Genomic DNA, 26,259 nt, shown 5'->3' on the forward strand with positions numbered 1-26,259 from the left:
CACCTTGGGTGCAGAGACGATGGACACCTCCAAGGTCCCTAGAGGACTCTCCACTCGATCTTAAGACCTCTGGTGAGTGGAACACAACTTCTGTTCCAATCGAATCACATGGGACCTGAGACAGCATTAATTAGGGAAGCAGAAAACTTGGCCTGACCAGAGTCACAAGTCCCTTCCTTTCGGCACCATCACCGGGTCACCTTGGGCACAGAGTCAGCAGACACCCCCAAGGTCCCCAGAGGACTCTCCACATGATCTTAGGACCTCTGGTGAGTGGAACACAACTTCTGCCAGGAGGCATGTTCAAAAGCCAGATATCTGGGCACCTTCCCATCAAGAGGAGAGCTTGCTTGCAGAGAGTGCTCTGACCACTGAAACTCAGGACAGAACTAGTCTCAGAGGTCTGCTGATAGAGGCTAACAGAATAATGGGAGGAACAAGCTCTAACCAGAGACAACTACAACAACTAACTACAGAGATTACCAGATGGCGAAAGTCAAACATAAGAATCTTACTAACAGAAACCAAGACCACTCACTATCATCAGAATGCAGCACTCCCACCTCACCCAGTCCTGGGCACCCCAACACACCCGAAAACCTAGACCCGGATTTAAAAGCATATCTCATGATGATGGTAGAGGACATCAAGAAGGACTTTAATAACTGACTTAAAGAAATACAGGAGAACACTGCTAAAGGGTTATAAGTCCTTAAAGAAAAACAGGAAAACACAACCAAACAGGTGATGGAAATTAACAAAACCATACTAGACCTAAAAAGGGAAGTAGACACAATAAAGAAAACCCAAACTGAGGCAACTCTGGAGATAGAAACCTTAGGAAAGAAATCTGGAACCATAGATGCGAGCATCAGCAACAGAATACAAGAGATGGAAGAGAGAATCTCAGGTGCAGAAGATTCCATAGAGAACATGGGCAAAAAAAAATCAAAGAAAATGCAAAATGCAAAAAGATCCTAACTCAAAACATCCAGGAAATCCAGGACACAATGAGAAGACCAAACCTATGGATAATAGGAGTGGATGAGAATGAAGATTTTCAACTCAAAGGACCAGCAAACATTTTCAACAAAATTATTGAAGAAAACTCAAATCTAAAGAAAGAGATGCCCATGAACATACAAGAAATCTACAGAACTCCAAATAGACTGGACCAGAAAAGAAATTCCTCGTGACACATAATAATCAGGACAACAAATGCACTAAATAAAGAGAGAATATTAAAAGCAGTAAGGGAGAAAGGTCAAGTAACATATGAAGGCAGGCCTATCAGAATAACACCAGACTTTTCACCAAAGACTATGAAAACCAGAAGAGCCTAGACAGATGTTGTACAGACACTAAGGGAACACAAATGTCAGCCCAGGCTACTATACCCTGCTAAACTCTCAATTACCATAGATGGAGAAACCAAAGTATTCCACGACAAAACCAAATTCACACATTATCTTTCCACGAATCCAGCCCTTCAAAAGATAAAACAGAAAAAAAAAAAAAAAAAAAAAAAAAAACAATACAAGGACGGAAACCACACCCTAGAAAAAGCAAGAAAGTAATCCTTCAACAAACCAAAAAGAAGACAGCCACAAGAACAGAATGCCAACTCTAACAACAAAAATAATAGGAAGCAACATTTACTTTTCCTTAATATCTCTTAATATCAATGGACTCAATTCCCCAATAAAAAGACATAGACTAACAGACTGGCTACACAAACAGGACACAACATTTTGCTGCTTACAGGAAACCCCTCTCAGGGAAAAAGACAGACACTACCTCAGAATAAAAGGCTGGAAAACAATTTTCCAAGCAAGTGGTGTGAAGAAACAAGCTAGAGTAGCGATTCTAATATCTAATAAAATCAACTTCCAACCCAAAGTTATCAAAAAAGACAAGGAGGGACACTTCATATTCATCAAAGGTGAAATCCTGCAAGAGGAACTCTCAATTCTGAATATCTATGATCCAAATGCAAGGGTAGCCACATTCATTAAAGAGACTTTAGTAAAGCTCAAAGCACACATTGTACCTCACACAAAATGGCGGAAAACTTCAACACACCACTTTCATAATGGACAGATCGTGGAAAAAGAAACTAATCAGGGACACAGTGAAACTAACAGAAGTTATGAAACAAATGGATTTAACAGATATCTACAGAACATTTTATCCTAAAACAAAAGGATATGCCTTCTTCTTAGTACCTCATGGTACCTTCTCCAAAATTGACCATATAATTGGTGACAAAACAGGCCTCAACAGATACAAATATATTGAAATTGTCACATGCTTCCTATCACATCACCATGGACTAAGGCTGATCTTCAATAAAAACATAAATAATAGAAAGCCAACATTCACGTGGAAACTGAACAACACTCTTTTCAAAGATACCTTGGTCAAGGAAGAAATAAAGAAAGAAAGTAAAGACTTTTTAGAGTTTAATGAAAATGAAGCCACAACATACCCAAACTTATGGGATGCAATGAAAGCATTTCTAAGAGAGAAACTCATAGCTGTGAGTGCCTCCGAAAAGAAAATAGAGAGAGCACACACTAGCAGCTTGACACCACACCTAAAAGCTCTAGAACAAAAGGAAGCAAATTCACACAAGAGGAGTAGAAGGCAGGAAATAATCAAACTCAGGGGAGAAATCAACCAAGTGGAAACAAGAAGAACTATTTAAAGAATCAACCAAAGGAGGAACTAGTTCTTTGAGAAAATCAACAAGATAGATAAAACCTTAGCTAGACTCACTAGAGGGCACAGGGACAGGATTCTAATTAGCAAAATCAGAAATGAAAAGGGAGACATAACAACAGATCCTGAAGAAATCCAAAACACCATCAGATCCTTCTACAAAAGGCTATACTCAACAAAACTGGAGAACCTGGATGAAATGGACAAATTTCTAGACAGATACCAAGTAACAAAGTTAAATCAGGATCAGGTTAATGATCTAAAAAGTTCTATATCCCCTAAAGAAATAGAAGCAGTCATTAATTTTCTCCCAACCAAAAAAAAAAAAAAGCCCAGGACCAGATGGGTTTAGTACAGAGTTCCATCAGACCTTCAAAGAAGATCTAATTCCAGTTCTTCACCAACTATTCCACAAAATAGAAACAGAAGGTACTGTACCCAATTCATTCTAGGAAGCCACAATTACTCAGATACATAAACCACAGAAAGATACAACAAAGATAGAGAATTTCAGACAATTTCCCTTATGAACATCAATGCAAAAATACTCCAAAAAATTCTTGCTAACCAAATCCAAGAACACATTAAAACAATCATCCATCCTTACCAAGTATGTTTTATTCCAAGGATGCAGGGATGGATTAATATACAGAAATCCATCAAAGTAATCCACTATATAAACAAACTCAAAGACAAAAACCACATGATCATCTTGTTAGATGCTGAGAAAGCATTTGACAAAATTCAACACCCATTCATGATAAAAGTCTTGGGAAGATCAGGAATTCAAGGCCCATACCTAAACATGATAAAAGCAATCTACAGCAAACCAGTAGCCAACATCAAAGTAGATGGTGAGAAGCTGGAAGCAATCCCACTAAAATCAGGGACTAGACAAGGCTGCTCAATTTCTACATACCTATTCAAAATTGTACTTGAAGTCCTAGCCAGAGCAATTCGACAACAAAAGGAGATCAATGGGATACAAATTGGAAAGGAAGAAGTCAAAATATTACTTTTTGCAGACAATATGATAGTATATATAAGTGACCCTAAAAATTCCACCAGAGAACTCCTAAACCTGATAAATAGCTTTGGTGTATTAGCTGGATATAAAATTAACTCAAACAAATCAATGGTCTTTCTCTACACAAAGATTAAACAGGCTGAGAAAGAAATTAGGGAAACAACACCCTTCTCAATACTCACATATAATATAAAATACCTTGGTGTGACTCTAACTAAGGAAGTGAAAGATCTGTAATGACAAGAAATTCAAGTCTCTGAAGAAAGAAATTAAAGAATATCTCAGAAGATGGAAAGATCTCCCAAGCTCATGGATTGGCAGGATCAATATAATAAAAATAGCTATCTATCTTGCCAAAAGCAATCTACAGATTCAATGAAATCCCCATCAAAATTCCAACTCTATTCTTCAACGAATTAGAAAGAGCAATCTGCAAATTCATCTGGAATAACAAAAAACCTAGGATAGCAAAAATTCTTAAGTATAAAAGAATCTCTGGTGGAATCACCATGCCTGACATTAAGCTGTACTACATAGCAATTGTGATAAAAACTGCATGGTACTGGTACCATGACAGACAAATAGACCAATGGAATAGAATTGAAGACCCAGAAATGAACCCACACACCTATGGTCACTTGATCTTTACCAAGGGAGCTAAAACCATCCAGTGGAAAAAAGACAGCATTTTCAACAAGTGGTGCTGGCACAACTGGTGGTAATCATGTAGAAGAATGCTAATTGTTCCATTCCTATCTCCTTATACTAAGGTCAAATCTAAGTGAATCAAGGAACTCCACATAAAACCAGAGACAGTGAAACTTATAGAGGAGAAAGTGGGGAAAAGCCTCGAAGATATGGGCACAGGGGGAAAATTCCTGAATAGAACAACAATGGCTTGTGCTGTAAGATCAAGAATTGACAAACGGGACCTCATAAAATTACAAAGCTCTAGAAGGCAAAAGACACTCTCAATAAGACAAAAATACCACCAACAGATTGGAAAAAGGATCTTTACCTATCCTAAATCAGATAGGGGACTAATATCCAATATATATAAAGAACTCAAGAAGGTGGACTCCAGAAAAACAAATAACCCCATTAAAAAATGGGGCTCAGAGCTAAACAAAAAATTATCACCTGAGGAATACCAAATGTCTGAGAAGCACCTGAAAATATGTTCCACATCCTTATTCATCAGGGAAATGCAAATCAAAGCAACCCTGATATTCCACCTCACACCAGTCAGAATGGCTAAGATCAAAAATTCTGGTGACAGCAGATGCTGGCGATGATGTGGAGAAAGAGGAACACTCCTCCATTGTTGGTGGTATTGCAAGCTTATACAACCACTCTGGAAATCAGTCTGGCGGTTCCTCAGAAAATTGGATATAGTACTACCAGAGAATCCCACTATACCTCTCCTGGGCATATATCCAGAAGATTTTCCAACTGATAAGAAAGACGCATGCTCTACTATGTTCATAGCAGCCTTGTTTAATAAGCCAGAAGCTGGAAAGAACCCAGTTGCCCCTCAACAGAGGAATGGATACAGAAAATGTGATACATTTACACAATGGAGTACTACTCAGCTATTAAAAAGAATGAATTTATGAAATTCCTAGGCAAATGGTTGGACCTGGAGGGCATCATCCTGAGTGAGGTAACCCAATCACAAAGGAACTCACACAATATGAACTCACTGATAAGTGGATATTAGCCCAGAAACTTAGAATACCCAAGATACAAGATACAATTTGCAAAACACATGAAACTCAAAAAGAAAGAAGACCAAAGTGTGGACACTTTGCCTCTTCTTAGAATTGGGAACAAAACACCCATGGAATGAGTTACAGAGACAAAGTTTGGAGCTGAGACAAAAGGATAAGTAAGGTCTGCCATATCTGGGGATCCATCCCATAATCAGCCCCCAAAAGCTGACACCATTGCATACACTAGCAAGAATTTGCTCAAAGGACCCTGACATAGCTCTCTCTTGTGAGACTATGCTGGGGCCTAGCAAACACAGAGGTGGATGCTCACAGTCAGCTATTGGATGCATCATGGGGCTCCCAATGGAGGAGCTAGGAAAAGTACCCAAGGAGCTAAAGGGATCTGCAACCCTATAGGTGGAACAACAATATGAACTAACCAGTACCCCCCAACCCCCCGCCCAGAGCTCGTGTCTCTAGCTGCATATGTATCAGAAGTTGACCTAGTTGGCCATCAGTGGAAAGAGAGGCCCATTGGTCGTGCAAACTTTATATGCCTCAGTACAGGGGAACACCAGGGCCAAGAAGTGGGAGTGGGTGGGTAGGGGAGTGGGGGGAGGGTATGGAGGAATTTTGGGATAGCATTGGAAATGTAAATGAGGGAAAATACCTAATAAAAAATTAACAAAAACCAGCATACCAATGCTCCATCCCAGTCAGCAGCTGTCAGAGACAGGCCTGGGAAGACTAGACCAGCTTTACAGCCTCTCCACACAGCTGGATTCTTGTCTTGTAAGATGCCCTACTCCAAGTGCAGCTGGCTTCTCACTTTTGCTGCCATTCGTGCTAACTAACTTACTGTTAAGTCTCTGGTAAGAGTGTAAAAGTCAGAGAAGGTAACATCAAGAAGATAGCCAAAATCCTAGAGCTAGGGACTAATGCTCTGTGTGTGAAAGTAAAAAAACTGAGTCTTGGAGCGAATCTTATCAAACCATTCATCCAGGGTGAAAAATGTAACCCTTGCTCTAGATTCCCCAACAAGGACTGGGTTGTACTCTGCCAACTGTCTCTCTCCTGTCTCTTCCCTTCACCCTTCATTCAGCCCTGCGCTATTTGCAGAAGGCCTCAGAACTTACTTTAATGTAAGCTTTAAAATATAATCAATAGAGAAGTAAATCCTCTTCCAATCCAATACATAAAGCATTTCTCCAGCCTCTCCCTGGATTGCTGGCTCTAGCTGATCCTGGCTGTGGATGTATGGCCTCTCTCCTTCTTCCTTGAAAACACTTTAGGGGTTATATGGTTTTGCGTGTCAACTTGACACAAGCTGGAGTTATCTCGGAGAAGGAGTTATCACAGAGAAAGGAGCTTCCCTTGAGGAAATGCCTCCATGAGATCCAGCTTTAAGGCATTTTCTCACTTAGTGATCAAGGCGGGGGAGGGCCCAGGCCATTGTGGGTGTTGCCATCCCTGGGCTGTTAGTCCTAGGTTCTACAAGAAAGCAAGCTGAGCAAGCCAGAGGAAGCAATCCAGTAAGCAGCAACCCTCCATAGCCTCTGCATAAGCTCCTGCCTCCAAGTTCCTGCCCTGTCTGAGTCCCAGTGCTGACTTCCTTTGGTGATGAATAGCAATGTAGAACTGTAATCTGAATAAAGCTTTTCCTCCCCAACTGGCTTCTTGGTCATGATGTTGGCAGGAGTGCCTTGGTCATGAATACAAACCCTGACTAAGAGAATATGCTCCGTTTTTTTGCCTATGGGCTTTGTTTTTTGTTTGTTTGGTTGGTTGGTTGGTTGATTTTGTTTTGTTTTGTTTTGTTTTTTTCCGAGACACGGTTTCTCTGTTTAGCTCTGGATGTCCTGGAACTCACTCTGTAGACCAGGCTGGCCTCGAACTCAGAAGTCCACCTGCCTCAGCCTCCCAAGTGCTGGGATTAAAGGCGTGCGCCACCACCACCCAGCATGCCTATGGGCTTTGAACGTCACTGTTTGCTCCACTTTTATATTGGAAATCGCCATTACTCTTAGCAATAACTTAGGACTCAGCAATGACTGGATGGGGCTCTGGTGAAGTGCTGTAAAGGGGAGAGAAGCAGGTAGGGATGCTGGGCAGGATGAAGAATAGGGACATATCCTAAATCTCATTACTTTGTCTACATGCCCAGCACTAGGAGAAAATGAGGCTTAAGAAAAACAAGTAATCTGCCCAAGGGAGCTGAACCTAGGAGGGCAAAGATGGCTTTGTACCAGTTAACCCATTCAATGTTTTAGGACCCCTAAAGGAAGGTTGTACAGAGCTGTGGTGAGGGTCACAAGTTCCATGCTGGCTGGATTTTAAACCTGCTCTGCCACTTTGGGATGTGGGACTGTTGATCAAGTAATTAACCTCTCTATGCTTTCCTTTTTCCTTCCTGTAAAGTAGAAACAATGCTGATTCCTTTCCCAATAGGGTATTGCCACAACCGAACATGTTGGAAGCATGCTAGACCTAGCACATACTGACAAGTGTAAACTAGTGTTGGTGCTGTCTCTGCATCTCTCTTTACCTGGCAAGGCACTGTCCCCAAAATTAGACCCTCAGCTGTGAGGGCCTCTTTTGTCTCCACGAATCTGGGTCTAAAACAAATTAGCTTGTCAACTGGTAGTGGGGATAGGAGCCTCCTATACAAGGAGGACTGCTATAACTGCAGCCACATGTAGTGACAGGCAGGGAGTCCCCAACAATTAATTGCTCACCACCATGTCACTGCTGGTGACAAATTTGCAATTACTGTCTTTCAAAAAAGAAAAACATCTCATAGTCTCCCAGCTGTGGTCTCCCTGTCTCTAGCTTAACTTAGATAGGCCTGGGATACAGTGCCTGCCAGTTTCAAAGGGGAAAATAAGCCCACCCTAGCAGATAGACCCTGGCCCAGAATGACAAGTTGGCTTTTCCTGCCTCAGTGATGAATACTGGCCAACTGGAATTCTTCCAATTAAGCCTTGAATTTGGATGGAGGCTGAGAAACAGCGTGGGAAATGAGAGCGTTTCATCTGACATGAAGCAAAAGTCTAAGGCTAGATGAAAACATACAACCTAGGCAATGTTACCCACTAGACATGCTAGATCTGTCTTCTTCAAGAAATACAGAGAGAAGGAGAGGGAGGGGGAGGGGAAGGGGAGGGGGATGGAGAGAGGGAGAGGGAGGAGAGGTTTTTCAAGCGCTCTGTTGTCCAAGAACTCACCACACTCCTGCCTCAGTCTGGAAGTCTGGGCTTTTGCTTCAACGTGTGTGTCAATAGACTTAAGAGAACATTTGGAATAAGGGTGGGGATCCCTGTTGAACAAGCACTCACCACATGTAGGCTTTGCTTGTGTTGTTTGTATTTGAGCTCAGTCTGTACCAGTGTTGCAGAGAGCAGAGTTGGGTAAGCACTGACCCTCTCCAGTACTTTGCCTACAAACAGGTCAGGCTTGACTTGCAAACTCTCCCATCCAGACTCCCAGAGCTGTAGGGCTCCTCCCTGCATCACCTTAGCAGATGAGCAGATATGCTTTGGATCTTGACAAATCTGTCCCAGTTGAGTGACTCACTGCGTAGGTGGGAAAATATAGGGCTGGTCTTGAAGTCACAACCCCAGTTATAAACCTAGTCTCATTGGTGGTCATGCATGGCCTTGAGGAGTGTCTGGTTCTCTCTATCAGTTTTCTTACTTGTCTGATGGACAGAAAATGAGCCCAGAGCCTCCCTGAGCTCATTTGAGCATCAACCTAGCCTGAGTCAAAGTGGCGTCTCTCCTATTAAAACATTCTCTCTCTCTCTCTCTCTCTCTCTCTCTCTCTCTCTCTCTCTCTCTCTCTCTCTCTCTCTCTCTCTCTCTCTCTCTCCCCCTCTTTCTCTCTCTCTCTCCAAATCTTACTCTCACCTATATACAATGTGCAGTCAGTGCTCAGTTGGTGATCATGAATGAATAGAGCTACACCTCTTAAAACACAGCATGAGGTGTGAAGGCCGCGTCCTTCACTGTGCTAGCTGACATAGGCTGGGAGAAGCTGCTGTTTGAAAAACTATAAAGCCCAGAGAGCAGATGCCATATGCTAGATACCACTGATTCAAGCAGCAAAGCAGAAACACAAATCCTAGTGCTGTTGAATCAAGAACTAAGTGCCCTGCCCAGTTATTTCAAGAGCAATTCACTCAGATGTCCTGCTTGCTAAACTAAAAGCATGTTCTCTGCACAGAAGTGGCATCATCAAGAACTAACCTGGGGGAAAAGGGTTAAAATCTGGGTCCCTGGGGCTAGAAAGATGGCTTAGTGGTTAAGAGCACTGACTGCTCTTCCAGAAGTCTTGAGTTCAATTCCCAGTAACCACATGGTAGCTCACAATCAACTGTAATGGGATCCTATGCTCTCTTCCAGTATGTCTGAAAACAGCTATAGTGTACTCACATAAATAAAAAAAAAAAAAATGATTCTTTAAAAAATCTGGGCCTCCAACAGGAGCTGTATCAAACCATTCTTCCCTCCTGACTTGTCTCACTTGTGAAGTTAGTGCTGCAGGAGTGAAGGAAAAGGAAGAGCCCTCCTCAGAAAAGGAGAGGGTTTTGCATTTGTCAACTGCTTTGTGCTTCAGAAGCTTGCGGGCCCACAGTCTCCAGCTTTTCCTAGCCAGTGCCTCTATCCTATCAAAACAATGCTCTAGTTTCCTCAGGGGGCAACCCAGGCCTCACCTACATCAGAAAGCTCCTGGGACCACACAGAGGACACTTGCCTTCTCTGAAAGCTTAAAGCTTACAGTACAGACACAACACAGGCATCCATCTATCCCAAAAGTAAAGAAGTGCTTGCAAATATTAACTCTATTATTTAGTCTTCTACCACATCTCCAAAGTTGACCTTTCTCTTAAAAAGAAAAGAGTATTATTTTGTGTATATGAGTATTTGGCTCATCTTTGTGACTGTGCATCATGTGATTGCCTGGTGTCCACAAAGGCCAGAAGAGAGCATCAGATTCCCTGAAACTGGAGTTGCAGATGGTTGTGAGCCACCCATGTGAGTGCTGGGAATGGAGCCCAGGTCCTGTAGGAAAACAACTAGTGCTCTTCCCTGTTGGGCCATCTCTCTCTGGTCCAGGAGAAGAAAAAAACCTTCACATACAATTTTTAGCTATGAGTCTCTCTCCTCCATTTTTTCATACCCCTGTTCCAAGAAAAGGTCACAAGGTAAAGAAGGAGAATCAAGTACAAATGAGGTCAAGAGGACCAAGATAGAAGGGGCTCTACACAGTAAACCCAAGAAGAACACTCTTCTTGAGTGGCAAGTGCTGGCACTAAAGTACACTGTCCAACCAGGGGCTGGCTGGCCAGTGATCCTGGCCAAATCCCCCATGCTGAGTCAGGGATCTGCATCTGCTGCTCAATGTCTGCTGACTCTGAAAATGCTATGCAATAATTACCCACCAAGTGCCAGGTTATTTCTGTCTCCAGCAGGAGGACAGAACAGGAGAGGCAGAGTCCAGAAATAGCAAAAGCAATTAGCTGGCTGGCTTCAGAGGGCATAATTACTGTGTAGAAATTGGACCTGGCCAGGGGAATCTCAGCCTAGTTACTTGGCCCATGAGAAAAGGGCATCAGCAGGCCCTTCCTGACCCTAACACCCAAAGTATAGGCCAGACATTAGCAGTCGAGGTATCTCCTTTATACAGGAACTTTGTAGACCCAGAGCCCAAACAACTGAGGAGCCATGCCTAGAATATATCCCATGATGGACTTGGAGGGCCTCAGTGATGTATGTTGAGTTTTCTATTGTCATCACAAAGAACTCATTTAAACCAGAAAAACACAAGTCCATATGGCCACTGCTTTCTTCTTTGTGGTGAGTTCCTGTTTGCAGTTCCTGAATAAAGTCAGCTTCCTAGGTGTCAAGCATAAGTGTCAATGAGGTGATAAATTGGCTGCCAGCATTTATGCAGAAGCTCCCATGGACAGAGGTGTGAATGAGAAACTGGAGGTAAGAAAGCTCAGCGCTCCCTCATCTCTACACTGGAGCAATAACTTTCCTGCTGAGGAGAGGCATTATAGAAGGTTCAAGTCAGGCTTATTCAGCAGCCATGGACTATGAAGTCTGAAGGGGAGGAGCTTCCTAGGAACAACAGTCTGCAGAGCAAACCTGAAGTTCCCAGTCTATGTGGCTTACTTGCTCTCAGCTTGATTCTACTCTCGCTTCTGCATCTTGGCAATATGTAGAACACCATCTGCCCAGCTCTCTAGATCCTGCCATGAGGACTCCAAGGAGAGAGTCAAATCACTAGTCCAGGCTGTCTCATAGCCTCCCTTCTAGCTCCCTCTGCCATTGTTGAACATAGTAGTTGGGGAATGGGAGAAGACAGTGTAGATATGGAATTAAGCCCAAATTCAACTGTGGACTGCTGTCTGGACTCATGCCTGAGGCTCAGGTTAGTCTCTGGACAGGTGGAATGTTACCAGGATAAAGGCAGACAATTGTCTCAGAAACCTGATGGAGGCTGTCCATCTATTCCATTCAAGGATCCCCTGCTGATGTAGAACCATTAAGGTACCTTCCTCAGTGGAAGTCCAAACTCACCTCACTAGAGACTTGTGTCCATGTAGTCACTGTCTCTAGATACCCAGGCATCTTCAGCCATTCTAGGCCAGAAGACTCCAAATCCCTGCCTGGAGCTCACATGCTTCTCAATTGGATCCCTATTCCAAGGAGTGAACAAGGGCCAATGTACTGTCATCATAAGGAACCAGAGGCCATATGCTATGAGAGGCAGATTTGGAGAAGGATGAAATTTAGAGTTCTGGAATTCTAGTCCTGATTCTGCTTGCTTTGTGAAATCCCAGGTACAACATTTCTCATCTTGGAAGTTAGTACTCTATGTCTTAAATGGGACAGGATAGGTTGCTACAAAGAAAGTGCTTTCTGCCCAGATCCCACCCTAAGCATTATCCCTAAGCCCTTAGCCATAAATAAGACAAAGCACTCATAAAGGTTGTAAGACCAACCTGCCACAAAACACAAGGAACTGTGGCTTGTGAGACTTTCTGGTCCCTTTTCTTCTTACTGACAAGCCAGTCTCAGAAAGGCTATATTCACTCCTTTGCCCCCCAGCTGAGCCCGACTCTCCAGCCTGAAGCAGAACATCCCATATTGTGCCTGCCTGCTGTAGACACTGTGAATAATGGAGTGCCATGTTTGTCTAATGGATTTATCACTACTTACGAATGCAGCTTCATCAACAATAGCAGGTGGAAATCGATGTCAAGGCAGCTAAGTGAGCTGCATACTCCCACTCAGCTTGGCATATATTGATGGTCTTTTGTCCACTTGGCATTTTGAACCCAATGTGGATCTGAAAATAGAAATAAAAATTCCTCTGGTTCTTCTAGTAGACAGTCCTTTGGCTCCTTCTCAGGGTAGGGTGTGGGAGCTAAGTGCACCTCATCAGCACTTGTCTCTTACCCTGGAACTCAAAGAAAATTCCTCTTAAGAACAAAGGGAAAAGGATTCTCTGGGGGACCCTGATTGGTTCAGACAAACACAATCAAAACCATCCTAAGCAGATTCGGGAGACCACTCACCCTGTACAGAACCAATGCCTTCCTTAGCATGTTGGAGTGTGTGTGTGTGTGTGTGTGTGTGTGTGTGTGTGTGTGTGTGTGTGTGTGTTTAATTGGGGCTACTAAAGTTTGAGTTGATGTATTATTCATAGTTCCTTAAAGGATCAGAACTGATAGAATGAATCTATATGTTAAATGGAGATTTATTAGATTGACCTACATGATATGGTCTGGGTAGTTGGGTAGTTCAACAATTACTGACTCACATGGAGAGCTTCTCGGTTCATGGGGGCTCTAGCTATCAAGTCAAATCAGGTACTGAAGGCCTGAAGAAGTTAGTTCTAATAGGAGTAACAGGAGAGATGAATTTCACAGCAAAGGTGAAGGAAGCAGGCACAAAGTCGTTTCCTTCTTCCATGTCTTTTCATCTGTGCTGTCACCAGAAGATGCTGCCCACATTTGGGATGAGTCTTCCCACTTCCAATAATCTGATCAAGAAAATCTCTCATTGGAGGGCATAGTGGCTAGTACTATGAACGATTACAGATCTACTCAAGTTGGCAATCAAGATTAGCCTTTACAAGCTTGCCCCTTTTCAAATGGACACCAATCACATTTCTTTATGGCACATTTAATTTCCAAATGAACATAGTAACAAAGTCAACATTCTTTCAACATGATGTAACTATCCCTTCCTTTTTTTAAAGAATATGTGTCAAAGTCCATTGATGAATTATGACCCTTTATTTGAAAATAAAAATTTAGAAAGCTTAACAACTGATACTATCCCGATCAGTGTTATATTACATAGTAAAATGGATGGAAGAGAACACAAATATCTGCCTAACATATGTGTATGTATGCACAAACATGAGACTAACAATAAAAGAGACAGAAATATTTATGTCAATTTCAGTTCTTATTTCTGCAACGTCATGTGGACTTATCTGATACAAATTTATAATTACCCTTTCTCCTGCATATTCTGTATTTCTTCCACCCTCTGAAATTACCACAATGAGCCTTTGTTATTTCCTACATAGGTGACATATTATTACCACTGAAGGGTCTGGGTTCTTTTCCACCTTGCCTGGATTAGTTTGTTGTAGATTCCCACTGACCTTACAAGCTATGTGTAGTGGTAAAAATAAGAATGACTGCATAGGTTCATGTGTTAGAATGCTTAGTCCCCAGAGAATGGCACTGTTTGAAAGGATTAGAAGGATTAGATGGTGTAGCCTTCTTGGAGAAAGAGTATCACTAGGGGTGGGCTTTGAGGTTTCAAAAACCTATGCCAAACCCAGTCTCTCTCTCTCTCTCTCTCTCTCTCTCTCTCTCTCTCTCTCTCTCTCTCTCTCTCTCTCTCTCTCTCTCTCTCTCTCTCCCCCTCCCTCCCTCCCTCCCTCCCTCCCTCCCTCCCTCCCTCCCTCCGTGTCTGTGTCTATGTGTGTATGTTTCTATGTGTGTGTTGCTCTCTTTCCGTCTTCCTGTGGATAAGAGTGTAGCTTTCAGGTACTGTTCCAGTGTCATGCAAGCTATCATGCTCCCTGCCATGATGATAATGCTGAAAGCAAGATCCCAAATGCTTTCCTTTATAAGAGCTGCCTTGATTATGATGTCATTTCAAAGCAATAGAACAGTGATTAAGACAACATAGTAACACCAAGAAACACCCTAAAGGATCTCCTGAACTCCAGACATAATCTTCTTACCTCTTTTGTAGAGAAGTTTAATGTCCTTAGGGCAGTCTGAATCAAAGCAACTCCCACACTCCCTCTGAAACTAGAATATCGAGACCAGCACAACATAAAGTCAGAGAATAGGAAGCAAAAACTTACCAACTGGATCATTAGGGGTGATGGTGATTGCCCATAATTCCTGGATTAGTGTGCTATGGTTTTAGGAGAAATAATAACATATATTAGACAATGATTCAAAGCACAGACTGCCATCTGATGAGCCCTGCCCCAGCCCTCTGTACTGGTGTCACCTAATTGGCTCTGTGCATGTGTCTTTACAAAGTCATTCCATCATTTTATCAAGCCAGATGCTCAGGACAGTGGAGGACATAATAATACCAGTGAATTCCATGAACATGAGCCCATTTTTTTTAATTGTGAATTTCTTGGTCAGAAGCAATGCTGTGTAATATACCAAGATGGTTGATAAGACATTCTGTAAGCCAATGGGTGTTAGTTTTGCCAGAAACATTATAAACAAGAAAGGCAAATCCAGAAATAGCAAAAGTATTTATTCTGGAAATAAAGCACTGAGATTCCCATAATGAATGTGATACAATGTAATAAACCTACTACTAGGTCACTAACTAGTAGATGGTGCCACAATGGTGGCTCAATGTTGGTTTCCACTGTTAGCAAAACTTTCACTCAGCACCTATAACCAGATCAGCTTCGGTAATACAAGTCCATGTTGTTAATCCCATGCATATTCTCTGTTTCAGCCATCATGGCTACTTTGTTTGTGAGCCCGCTGAGAAATGACAGAAATGGCCAGAGAAAGAGACCAACTGTCCACTGAATGGATCATCCTATATACTTGATTATTGAACTCCTTCTTCAATGAAGTCACATTTTGATGAGTATTTACATTGGACATAATCATATTCTTAGCCTTTTTCCATTTGGGGAAATTTAGCTACATATATCTTACCCAAATATATCTCCTACCAATTTTTTAGTCATGTTTCCCAAGTGTTTGACCATCTAACCAGACCATTGTACATAGCCCATGAATCAGTATATAATCACATCTGGCAACTTCTCTTTCCAATGCAAAGTTGACCATGCAAAGTTATTCCCACTGTGAAGAGTTTCCTTCATCACTGTCCTTCAGGGTTGTTACAGAAATCGCCTGTAATGCTGCAACTATCTACTTTTGAATGGTTCCTGCATATGCACAGAACAACCCATCTGTAAGCCTGCTCCTAGTCTTCTTTTCCTCCATTAACCGACCATAGAAAACACACCCTCAGGCCATAGATGAAATCTGGGAGCAGAAAGCATTGTAACTAGAGTAGGAACCATAGGCATTTTGGGAAATTCTCAATGTAACTTGTTTGTACCTACTTGACCTACTTGGGCCTAATCATGTTTATATACTTCTGTTTGATGATTGATCACTTCTGTGTCGATCACACTTTATGTCTTGGTAAGTTAGATAACAGCCAGCTGATGGGTGGGCAGCTCAGGTCACATGGTAATGTTTTGACCCATTGTCAAAAATGTAGTATTGTATTAATCGAGGTCATGAAGTAGGTCAAGCAATATCTTTCAAAGGAAGATTTGTCTGAGAGAGCCTTGCTCCAAAATTCTAAGAGTCCCTGCTGTGATTCACCAATAAGGTCTTGCCAGAGAGCATCCTTAACTAGTGTTGAAGACCTGGAGAATCCCTGCATGGCTGGTGTCTTCAGTCTATGTTAGAAACCTGAAATAAACTGGCTTTAGTAACATCAAGTGAATGCCAGAGCAATGGGATAGATCAACTCACCAGTGACAGTGAAAGCAAGCAAACAAAAAGCAAAATTCCCATCCTTAACGTCTTTTTATCTGAGTTACTACCAGAAACTTCCATCCACATATGGGGTGGGCTTCCCATTTCAAATAATCTGAGGAAGAATGTCCCTCCCGGTGTGCTCAGCAGCTTGCAATGCTATTTGATCCTAGGTCCAGTCTCATTGACAGTCAAGATTACATGTCTGAGTTGGAAGGTTTTAGTTTAGTTTTAAATACAATATTTTTGTTTATTCTTTGAGAATTTCATGCATGCATACAATGTATCTTAACCATACTCAGGCCTATTGCTTTCCCTAACTCCTAACAGAGATTACCCACAAACCCCTCCCAACAAACTCTATTTTTTAAGACTTATCCACAAGTCCACAGTTTTAAATGACGTATTTGTGGATGTGACTGTGTCTGCTGGAGCACAATGAAATTATCAAGGCCTACAACCTTAAGGAAAATTGACTTTCTTTTCTCCAGAAGTCATGTTCTCACTCTCTCCATCATGCCCATTGTGTGTGTGTGTTTCTGTGTATCTGACTATATCTGTGAGATGTGTGTTTGTCTGTCTGCCTGTCTCTGTGTGTATCTCTCTCTGTGTCTCTCTGACTCTGTGTGTGTGTGTGTGTGTGCGCGCGAGCGCGCGCGCGTGTGTGTGTGTTTGTGTGTATGTGTGTATCTCTCTGTCTTTCTGTCTCTCTCTCTAGTGTGTGTGTGTGTGTGTGTGTGTGTGTGTGTGTGTGTGTGTGTAAGTGCTTATGCCATGGCATGGTCAGATAACTTTTAGGAGTCAGGAGTCAAGAGTCAGTCTTTTCCTTCTGTGTGATTTCCAGTGAAGTGAAAAGTTCCCAGGCTTGTACAGTAAGCGCCCTTTTTACTCACTGAACCGTCTCACCACTCTGAGTTGGATGTTGCTTAGAAAATCTGCATTAGTATATAGAAAGGCAAACAGAAGAAGAAATGCTGTGAAGCCTTACAAGTCATTCATTTCTGATTGTTCAAGTATGTTCTCCACACCCACTGCAGCTCTTCAATGTGCTCAGTGTCTCTTGGGAAACATAAGAAAGACAATGAATGATCCCTTTGGAATCCGCTGCAGATGGCAAGCCCTGAAGATGCTTCAGATTAATTTTATTTATGAAAATCATCTATTATAGGCAAGTTCTTATGAGAATTTCTGGGGAGTGGGGTGGGAAAGGAGGTAGGGATGATAGAGGGCTTCCTCATTTGCTCTCTTGTTTTGTAATAAGAACCTTTATCATAGATGTTACTTCAGACTCTAACAATGACCCCCAGGGTTGATGTTATTACCTAGATTTAGAAATGAGAAAACACAAAAGCAACTTTCCCTAAACTCTGCAAGCAGCGAAGAGCTAAGTTGGAATTTAAATTTAGGCTTGTCTAGCACCCACGCTCAAGCTCTTTGCACGCTGAGAAGCAGCAAGGCAGATGTTAGTACTGCTCCACCTGACAACTTGGAAGATGTCCACAACCATTTCTTGCAATAATCAAAAGGTTTTCAAACACCAGTATGCTTGATGACCTCTTGAAAGCTATAAGGCACAGAATTCTAACCCCACCTAATATGTGTCTTCTCCAGGACATCTGGACATGTGTATCTCAAAGATACACATTTTTTTTATAAGTACCCAGGTGGTATTAATGTTCTTGGTCCAGGAACCCTGTTTTGAAAGTCATCACTGCAAATGCCACATCCTCGTACTAAAGAGCTAAAGACACACCACAGTACTTCAGTGAAGTTGCCACTGAAAGTTTCAGGGTATCACCAGAGGGTTGGTCCTATCTCCCTGGAGCCCCCACTGCCATCTGGTGGGAAAACAGGCTCTGTGCCCCAGTGCTCTCAAAATTCATGAGCCCCACAGGCTCCCTCCATGTGGACCTAGCTAAGTTCTCTCTGCCACCCTCCCTTTCTTGTTCTTAATTAAGATTCCTTCCTTCCAGATGGCAATGTGCCTTACTCTTCTGTCTTCTTTGCTTCTCTGATGGAGGCAGAGTGATGATTCTGTCTTATTTTAAAAGGTGTAGGAGGGCAGAGTGTATATCTGTGGGAATATCTTATTGCTGAAATCACATTTCCCCCAAAGTATTCATGTATATTAGATAGATGTACAAGGAAGGAATGGGAGGCCCCAGTCCTACTTTACAGTTGGGGATTTGAAGTCAATTCAACGCAGGTTTAACACCTAATACTACTATTGGCAGCTTTTCTGCAAATGAATGCTTATTGCACTATCATAATAAGCACAGGTATGTTTCACCTGGCCCCCATGTAATCCTTCGAGGTATTAGTCATTATTGAGAGTTATCACAAATACATCATAGCTTCATAGTTTCCAAGTCCTGTCGCTATCTCATTTAATCCTCCAAACGACCCCATGGGTATCACAATATCAGGTGTAAACTCAAATCCATGACTAGTGCCACACTTGCTGTAAGTATTGACATCATAGCCTCAGGCTTCTAGATTTCTACGATGATGGTTTCACCCACTCCAACCTCTGACCACCTAATGGTCCAGCATGCTCATGAGACATTCAAAGCATTCTGTTGGTTCTGCAGTTAAATGCTACAACCTTCGGGGCTTGAATGTTCCCATTTCTGAGGTCCATGTCATAAAAACATAGTCTTCAAATTAATATGTTCATGGAAGTTGGAGCTGTGGCCTTTGGGTGCAATTAGGGCTAGATGAAAATATGACAATAACACTGCCATGAAGGTTTAATAATTTATCAGAAAAGGAAGGGTGATTTGTGCTATCATGCTTTCCCTGTTTCACCATGTGATGCCCTCCACCATGTTATGATATGACACCCAGGATGGTCTTATCTTCATATTAATCATAATATTAATGGGTTTATCAGAAAACGAAGGTTGACTTGTGCTATCATACTTTCTTGGTCTCAGCATGCAATGTCCTCCACCATGTTATAAAGGAGCAAAATAAAGCCCTTAACAGATGTTGACATCTTAATCTTAGACTTTGAGCACCCAATATTGTGAGAAATAAACTCCTTTGTAATTCACCCTGCCTATAGTTTTCTGTTAGTGACTAAAAAACAAAATTAGGTAATCCCCTGCTTTCCCATGAGCTCTCGGGACTGAAGACATTTTTTCAAGATTGCACAGTCTAATCCGCATTTGAGGAGAATCCAAAACCACAAGTTGTAGTTCCCTGTTAGTCATTGCCTTCAGATGGGCCAAAGTAGGATGCCATAGAACAGATCTCTAGGAGCCTTCTGGGTCTCTGTGGGTCTGTCTCCTAGGCCCTTTGAATACTCTCAGAGGTAAGGGTGCTTCTCAGAGCACCTGCCACAGATGTATTCTTTTTGTCTTTGAATTGTTTTTTGCAACAGTAATATGCATCCATACAGTCCTGGGCTAACATCGTCTTTCTGGAGAACAGGGAGTGATGGTGAAAAGGAACTCAGAAAGGGCATTAGCTAGCAAGTAAGAGGAACAGTTAGAGTATGTAAGGAAAAGACAACAAATCCTGGCACAAGTGTGACATCTTGGAGCTCCCTGATAGCTAACATGCTTCCTGACTATTTTCCCAGGCTCAAGTGAGAAGAGCCAAGATGAAAAGGGAAGGTCAGGTAAGATCTGTCCATGATCCTTAGGAATGCCCTTAAGACTCTGGGCTTGTTTTTCAACCTGTGGGCACTGTGACCATTTTAAGACAGAGGTGGGTGAGCTGCAGACGACAAAACTGAGTGCCAATCTCCTTCCAGCCACCCAAAGAGCCTGATGCCAGAAGGAATGGAGGAGGCACCATATGCTTGGTGCAAGCTCTTCAGCTTGCTTCATTCTCCACAAGCTGCTTTCTTGACAATGTGTGTCTGCCTGTCTCTTTAGGAGACTTGAAGAATGAGATACATATTCATTCATCACCCAGAAGGGAAAGCAAGCCAAAACCTTCCCTGCAGTGGCTCACCAGCTCCAGAGAACCAGTCCTTCTGGCTACTAGAAAACATTGCTTCTCCAGAAGTTGGCTGCTTCTGAAGGAAAGAATGAAAAAGGTGCTTGATATGACCCCACTAGTAAATAATGAAAAAGTGACATCCAGGTAGGATGGAGTCATAATAGACAGCATGTGGAAATGGTAGTCATGCCCTGTTGTCATGTTACATGGATTTCTCACTGGGTGTGTGAAGACTGTATAAGCAGGACTCACAGTTTTCTGCTAGTTTCCAGAAGACAAAACAGCAGCCAACTGGTAAAAGATTAGAGAATGTAACTATTGACTCAGTAAAAGAAATCGCAATTATACTCTGAAGAGGTGAGAAATTTTCCACTCAGAAGTTTAAGCAGCGATGTGGATTGTCAGACAGGAAGTGATGAGTGAAACAGGTTGTCTACCCAAGAGGTAGACTGATCAAGATGAGTGTCTCTCCATGCTGAAACTGAACTTCAGACTCCAGTTCCTAGGATTTGACTCAGGTGAGCTGGTCCCACTGCTTACCTATAGCCCATTAACTAGCTCAGAAGCTATGGCAGAGGACCAACATATACCCTGATAATGCCTCATCGAAGCCCCTGGCTGCAAAGAGCACACAATGAAGCCAGGAGATATGACAAACTCATAAATGATTAGAGGCCAACAATTGATCCATCAACATGGCCAATATGTCTGATACAACACACCCAACTAAGGGCACAATACTGGGGTTGTGAACAAATGGAGAGGTGGGAAAGCGGAATCTTCATAACCAATCCAACAGAAACATGCATCCTATCTAGATTGTTGACAGTTTTGTGGGTAAGGGTAGGCAGTGTCAAAATACTAAGAGGCTGGGCATGGAGGCAGAAACAGGAGGATCTCTGTACATTAGGGGCCAGCCTGTCTATATAGGGAGTTCCAGGACAGCCCAGACTACATAAAGAGACCTGACTCAAAAAATATTAAGAAGAGAGAGCCTTAATTTCTGACACTAAAGGCTGACATCTGCTCATATTTCAGAGCGGTTCCTGCTTCATTTCTTGAGAATTATCTCTTTGTTTCCTTGGCTATTTTCTTTTTCAGTGTTTCTTTTATTTATGAGTCTCTTTGGGAGACCGGGGAGACTTTGACCTTCATCAGCCATCAGAATTCCAAATATCTTCCCCGATTTTGTTGTTTGGATTTGTTTATAGTAGGATTTACTTTGCAGGATTTTTGCCGGTTCTTACATAATTAAAATTGCCACGATTAATGATTTCTAGCTTTTATTTGTTTGTTGAATGTCATCCTTAGAAAGTCCTGCCCATCCGGAGACTGCAAATAATTATCCATGTTTTAATTTTTCTTATAATTACATGGTTTCATATTTTAACCTTCAAAATGTTGATCCACTTGGAAAGTGTATTGAGACGTCTATTAATATCCTAGTTGTAGCTTCAACAGCAATTTCCTCAGCCAGTTGCATTATTATGCCAACACCACTTACTCAATAAACCATCCTTTTCTCACTAATTTAAGGGTAGTGGAGAGAGTTCTTCATGTCGCTCTAAATTTCTCCCATGCATCTGGTGCTATTTTGAGACTTTACATCCTGTGCCATTGATCAGACTTCCTATCCAGTCACCCACACCACACCTGCTATTTCTTCCAGCCTTAAACTCTAAGTGCAGTCCTCACCACCTGCCACCACACATCTGTTTTCAGATTTCCTGAGCTATCGATGCTTGTTTATTTTTTCCATGTGAATCTTAGGTAATTTTTCAAATCGAATCTCAAAACATGCCATTTTGTTAATCCATTTGAGATCAAGCAGTTCAACAAGAGACAACCTACAACTTCATATTAAGGCTTACATCTGTAGTAATTAGGAAATGAGCCCTGTGGTGAAGCTTGCATGCCCGGGCTTTTCCACCAGCATCTCTGACTAACAGCAGGCTGAGGTAGCTGGCAGCACACTAGAACCATGTGGCTCTAAGTGGTTTCTGTCTTTCTCCTCTGCCCTTCTTGGGGCTGGCTCCCATCCTCTGGGTCACCCCATCCAAAATATGCAACATGATAGCTGAGCTATACCCCTGATGTCCCTATTCCAGTAAGGAAGACAGTAAAAGGCAAAGTGGCCCTGTGCCAGTCACTTGCCGCCCCCACCCTCCACCCCCTCTTTGAAGGAGATTTCTTGGAAATCCAATTACCAAGTGTCACTAGCATAGCAAAAGTACAGTCTTCCAGAGAGCTGGAAAATGTGGTCATTTCAGCTGGGCACACCAGGCTAAAATCAGATTGTTCTTACTGAGAGGATGGAAGCAAACTGAGGAAGCTGGGTGCAGACTCTTTTCCCTGCAGTGGAAAATAAGAGCTGTTGCCCAATCTCCAGGTCTATTACTTCTTTGGCACTCTCTCACCTGTGTCTCATTGCCACCGCACCACTGAAACTTCTATTGACTACTGCCTTTCCAAATTGGCCAACCAGAGTTGGATGTTGGCACACCATTGCAGCACCTCAGTAGCACGTGACCAATTGTCAAATTTCCCTTGCAAAGCCCTCTGTGGTGTGGTCGAGGACACTTGTGTTGCCTTCCTTTGACCTGATCAGCTGCTCCAGCCCATTCTCCTTGGCTCTTACATCCTCTAGATGCTCTGTTTAATCAAATCTGCTATAGTTTGGATTTTATATGTCTCCCAAAGACTCATGCATTAAAATCTTGATCTCAGAAATGGCACCATTAGGAGTGGGTAGAAAATTTAGAGGAGGGACCCAATGCCTAGTGGAAGATAGATAGTTAAGGGACCAGAGGTACTCTTTAAAGCAATATCTTCCCTCCCTCCCCTCCTCTCTCTCTCATTCAACATGTGATTGTTTTGCTCCATGAAAACTCATGAGATGGTATACTACCATTTGCTTTGTCACCAGGACTGAGCTAATGCAGGTGCCAGTGACCTCAAACTACCAAACGGTGTTAGGTAAATGTTTTCTCTCTCTCTCTCTCTCTCTCTCTCTCTCTCTCTCTCTCTCTCTCTCTCTCTCTCTCTTTCTCTCTCTCTCTCTCTCTCTCTCTCTCTCTCTCTCTCTCTCTCTCTCTCTCTCTCTCTCTCTCTCTCTGTTGTTGTTGTTGTCTTAGGTATTTTTACTGTAGTAATAAAAAACTAATCCAACTTTCTTTGGTATACAAGCACTTCAGAGAGAGAGAGAGAGAGAGGTTGAGAGAGAGATTGAGAGAGAGAGTACTTAACACTCTTCAAATTTAAGTGTTTAGCTCTACGCAGCTCAGAATTGCCTAGTACTTGGAAACCAACACACCAATTGCATGCAAGACTGCTGAGCAGCTGCAGCTCTCACAAGCTGTGACAAGGATGCAAAATGATGCAAACACGATGGAAAACAGCTTGTTGGTTTCATATAGAATAAAACACACACTTAATCCTAACTCAGCAGAAACATATATGTCCATGTAATATTTGAATATGATTTCTTAACATAGCTTTATTCATAAATGACAAAAATCTGTGAGGAGGAAATACCAAAAGTTCTAAAGGCAAATTGACAAACACACACCAGTATAGCCATACAATGAAATACTACTTGGAAATATAAAGGGATTTCTGCAATATGGAATTCATCTGAGTAAATCATGCTAAACAAACAAACAAAAAAGTTGGCCTCCCAGACCAGATCTACTCAGTGGGTTTGTCTGTATACTATGTCTGGAAAATGCAGACCATAGGAGCATAAAGTGGAACAGTAATTTTCTATGGCTGAGGAAAAAGTAGCAGAAATAACCACAATGTCACAGTATGTATATTTGACAGAAATCATAGGTCTGGACACTCCGAAAAAGTGTACAGCTAATACATTAGTAACTGTAGGAGAAAAAACCCAGCCTCCATTTGCTTCCTAGAGTCTACACTTACTTATCCTTCCTTCTGAGGCTCAGGACTCAAAATAGGGTCTATTATTTCATTCAATGACATCTCCATTCATGAAATTCCTATGAGAATAGGGTATGTCATTGGCCACACTTCTTGACTGATATTTTTCTCCTGTAGCCTTCTATTTGTTGCCATCTGGTGACCCATGTATTGAAGGCCCTCCCCCTCCTGTCCTGGCCATTGACAATATTGGAGCAAAAGATCTGCATCCTGCACTACTCTATCACTGGGCAGCATCCTTAGCCATGACCTAGGCATTTAGAACTGGTTTCTGATCTGGCTGTAGTACCATCAGTATATCATCTCCTATCCCTGCTGCAGCCCAAGTACTTTTCCTGTGTCTGCTTTGGATTGCTATGGTCTGTTCACCAAGAGCTCATGTTTCACATCCAACATGGCCCAGATCACTGGAAATTCTCCATATCTGCATCAAGTCCATGCTGTCCCCAGACCTCATTGGAGGCAGGCTTTCTGCAGCCAATGTCCTGCAACTAGCTCTTGTGACTACAGACCTCAAACTTCTGTGCCTTTCTTGCCATTTGTAGCCCCATCTTATTTTTTTTTATCCCTTCACATATGTGTAGCTGTGTGCTCATGGTTTTTTTAGTCTTCAACACAACTGTCATTGTCATCTCCAAAGGCCAAGTCATCTCAGCAACTGCTCTTTATTCGAACAAATCTAAAATGTGTGCTTCTGAGTTGACACTCCACAAGCTCCGTTGTTTCCCTCTACCCCTAGGATGACATCCTCAAGAGTTCTCTCACATTACACACACACAGACACACTTTCTGAGTCACTAATGGTCACTGAGTGAGATGAGCCTGACTCCTTCCCTCATTCCCATGCCCTAAACCTATTCAGCACACAGACATAGTTGCCTTGTAGATACTGGGTTCATCTGTGGTCTATACCTCTGTATGCTCACTCCAGGCTCCTAAAATCCTTCCTACCTGTCTTCACATCTGTTTTCAGTTATCAAGGATGCCTGGAGGGAAAGGGCATAATCTATAGAGGAATTTACTATACAGAGAACTCAGAGCTCATTTTACAGTACTAGCACCAGGGCTGTGTTCTCTGAACTACTTTATAGCAGTAGAACTCAGAGCTCATTTTACAGTACTAGCACCAGGGCTGTGTTCTCTGAACTACTTTATAGCAGTTCAGTCAAAGCAGTTTTGGTTAACAGGTAGTAGGGCCCACATGGGCCCTACTCGAGGGCTATGTCTTAAGACCTACCAGAGCTCCATGGTCCTCTAAGGATCACAGAGATGAGACATAACTACTAAGTTCTCCAGGACTGTATCCCAGAATTTGTTGCACTATACCCCAGTGCCCTGAAATAAAGTATGCTGAGGCTTGTGTGAGTCCTTGAGAGTTTACACCGTACTTCAATTGCTCATTGATTTATCCCCCAACCCATTAATTTGCTTGAAAAACACTGATCTACTGTCTATGATGGTCAATATCATTCATGGCAATGGGAAGAGATCAGTAAGCATCAGGCATCAAAAACACAGCTAACAGGTGCAACCTCCACAGTTCCCCCCATGAGCACTGGGTGCCCTTTACCCCATAAAACCTGCTTGGTCTCCATCTGAAGAAACTGTGCCTTCTCTGTCAGGCTGGCCCACATGCCCTGACTTCCAGAGCAGTCAAAATCACCTAGTCACTTCACCCCCTCTCAGCACCTGGAGGTGGAAATTTCTTGTGTCCCTCTTACAACTGTGAGAGGACTAGACACAGCAGTGAGGGCAAAGCAGTACTGGATAATGAAGCAAAGACCACTAAGGAGATTGACCAGAGGTACCACCCCCTCCCCACCCTGGCAGCC

General features: G+C 42.5%; 1 long non-coding RNA gene across 2 annotated transcripts in view; it reads right to left on the bottom strand.

Annotated features, from left to right (window-relative positions):
- Positions 1-26,259, bottom strand: part of LOC110301806 (uncharacterized) — a 91,262-nt gene that overhangs the window by 43,222 nt on the left and 21,781 nt on the right. Inside the window, exons 2-4 of one of the 2 annotated variants that reach the window (XR_015044522.1) lie at positions 14,863-14,915; positions 12,687-12,816; positions 12,051-12,163 (exon numbers count right to left, since the gene is read on the bottom strand). This is a non-coding gene — a long non-coding RNA (uncharacterized LOC110301806). Of the gene's footprint in view, positions 1-12,050; positions 12,164-12,686; positions 12,817-14,862; positions 14,916-26,259 lie in introns of those variants that run through there. The other variant, XR_002378741.2, reaches the window with a different exon arrangement.

Source organism: Mus caroli, unplaced genomic scaffold, assembly GCF_978045245.1.
Source record: "Mus caroli unplaced genomic scaffold, Mus_caroli_1 scaffold_11, whole genome shotgun sequence".
NCBI classification, from domain to species: Eukaryota; Metazoa; Chordata; class Mammalia; order Rodentia; family Muridae; genus Mus; species Mus caroli.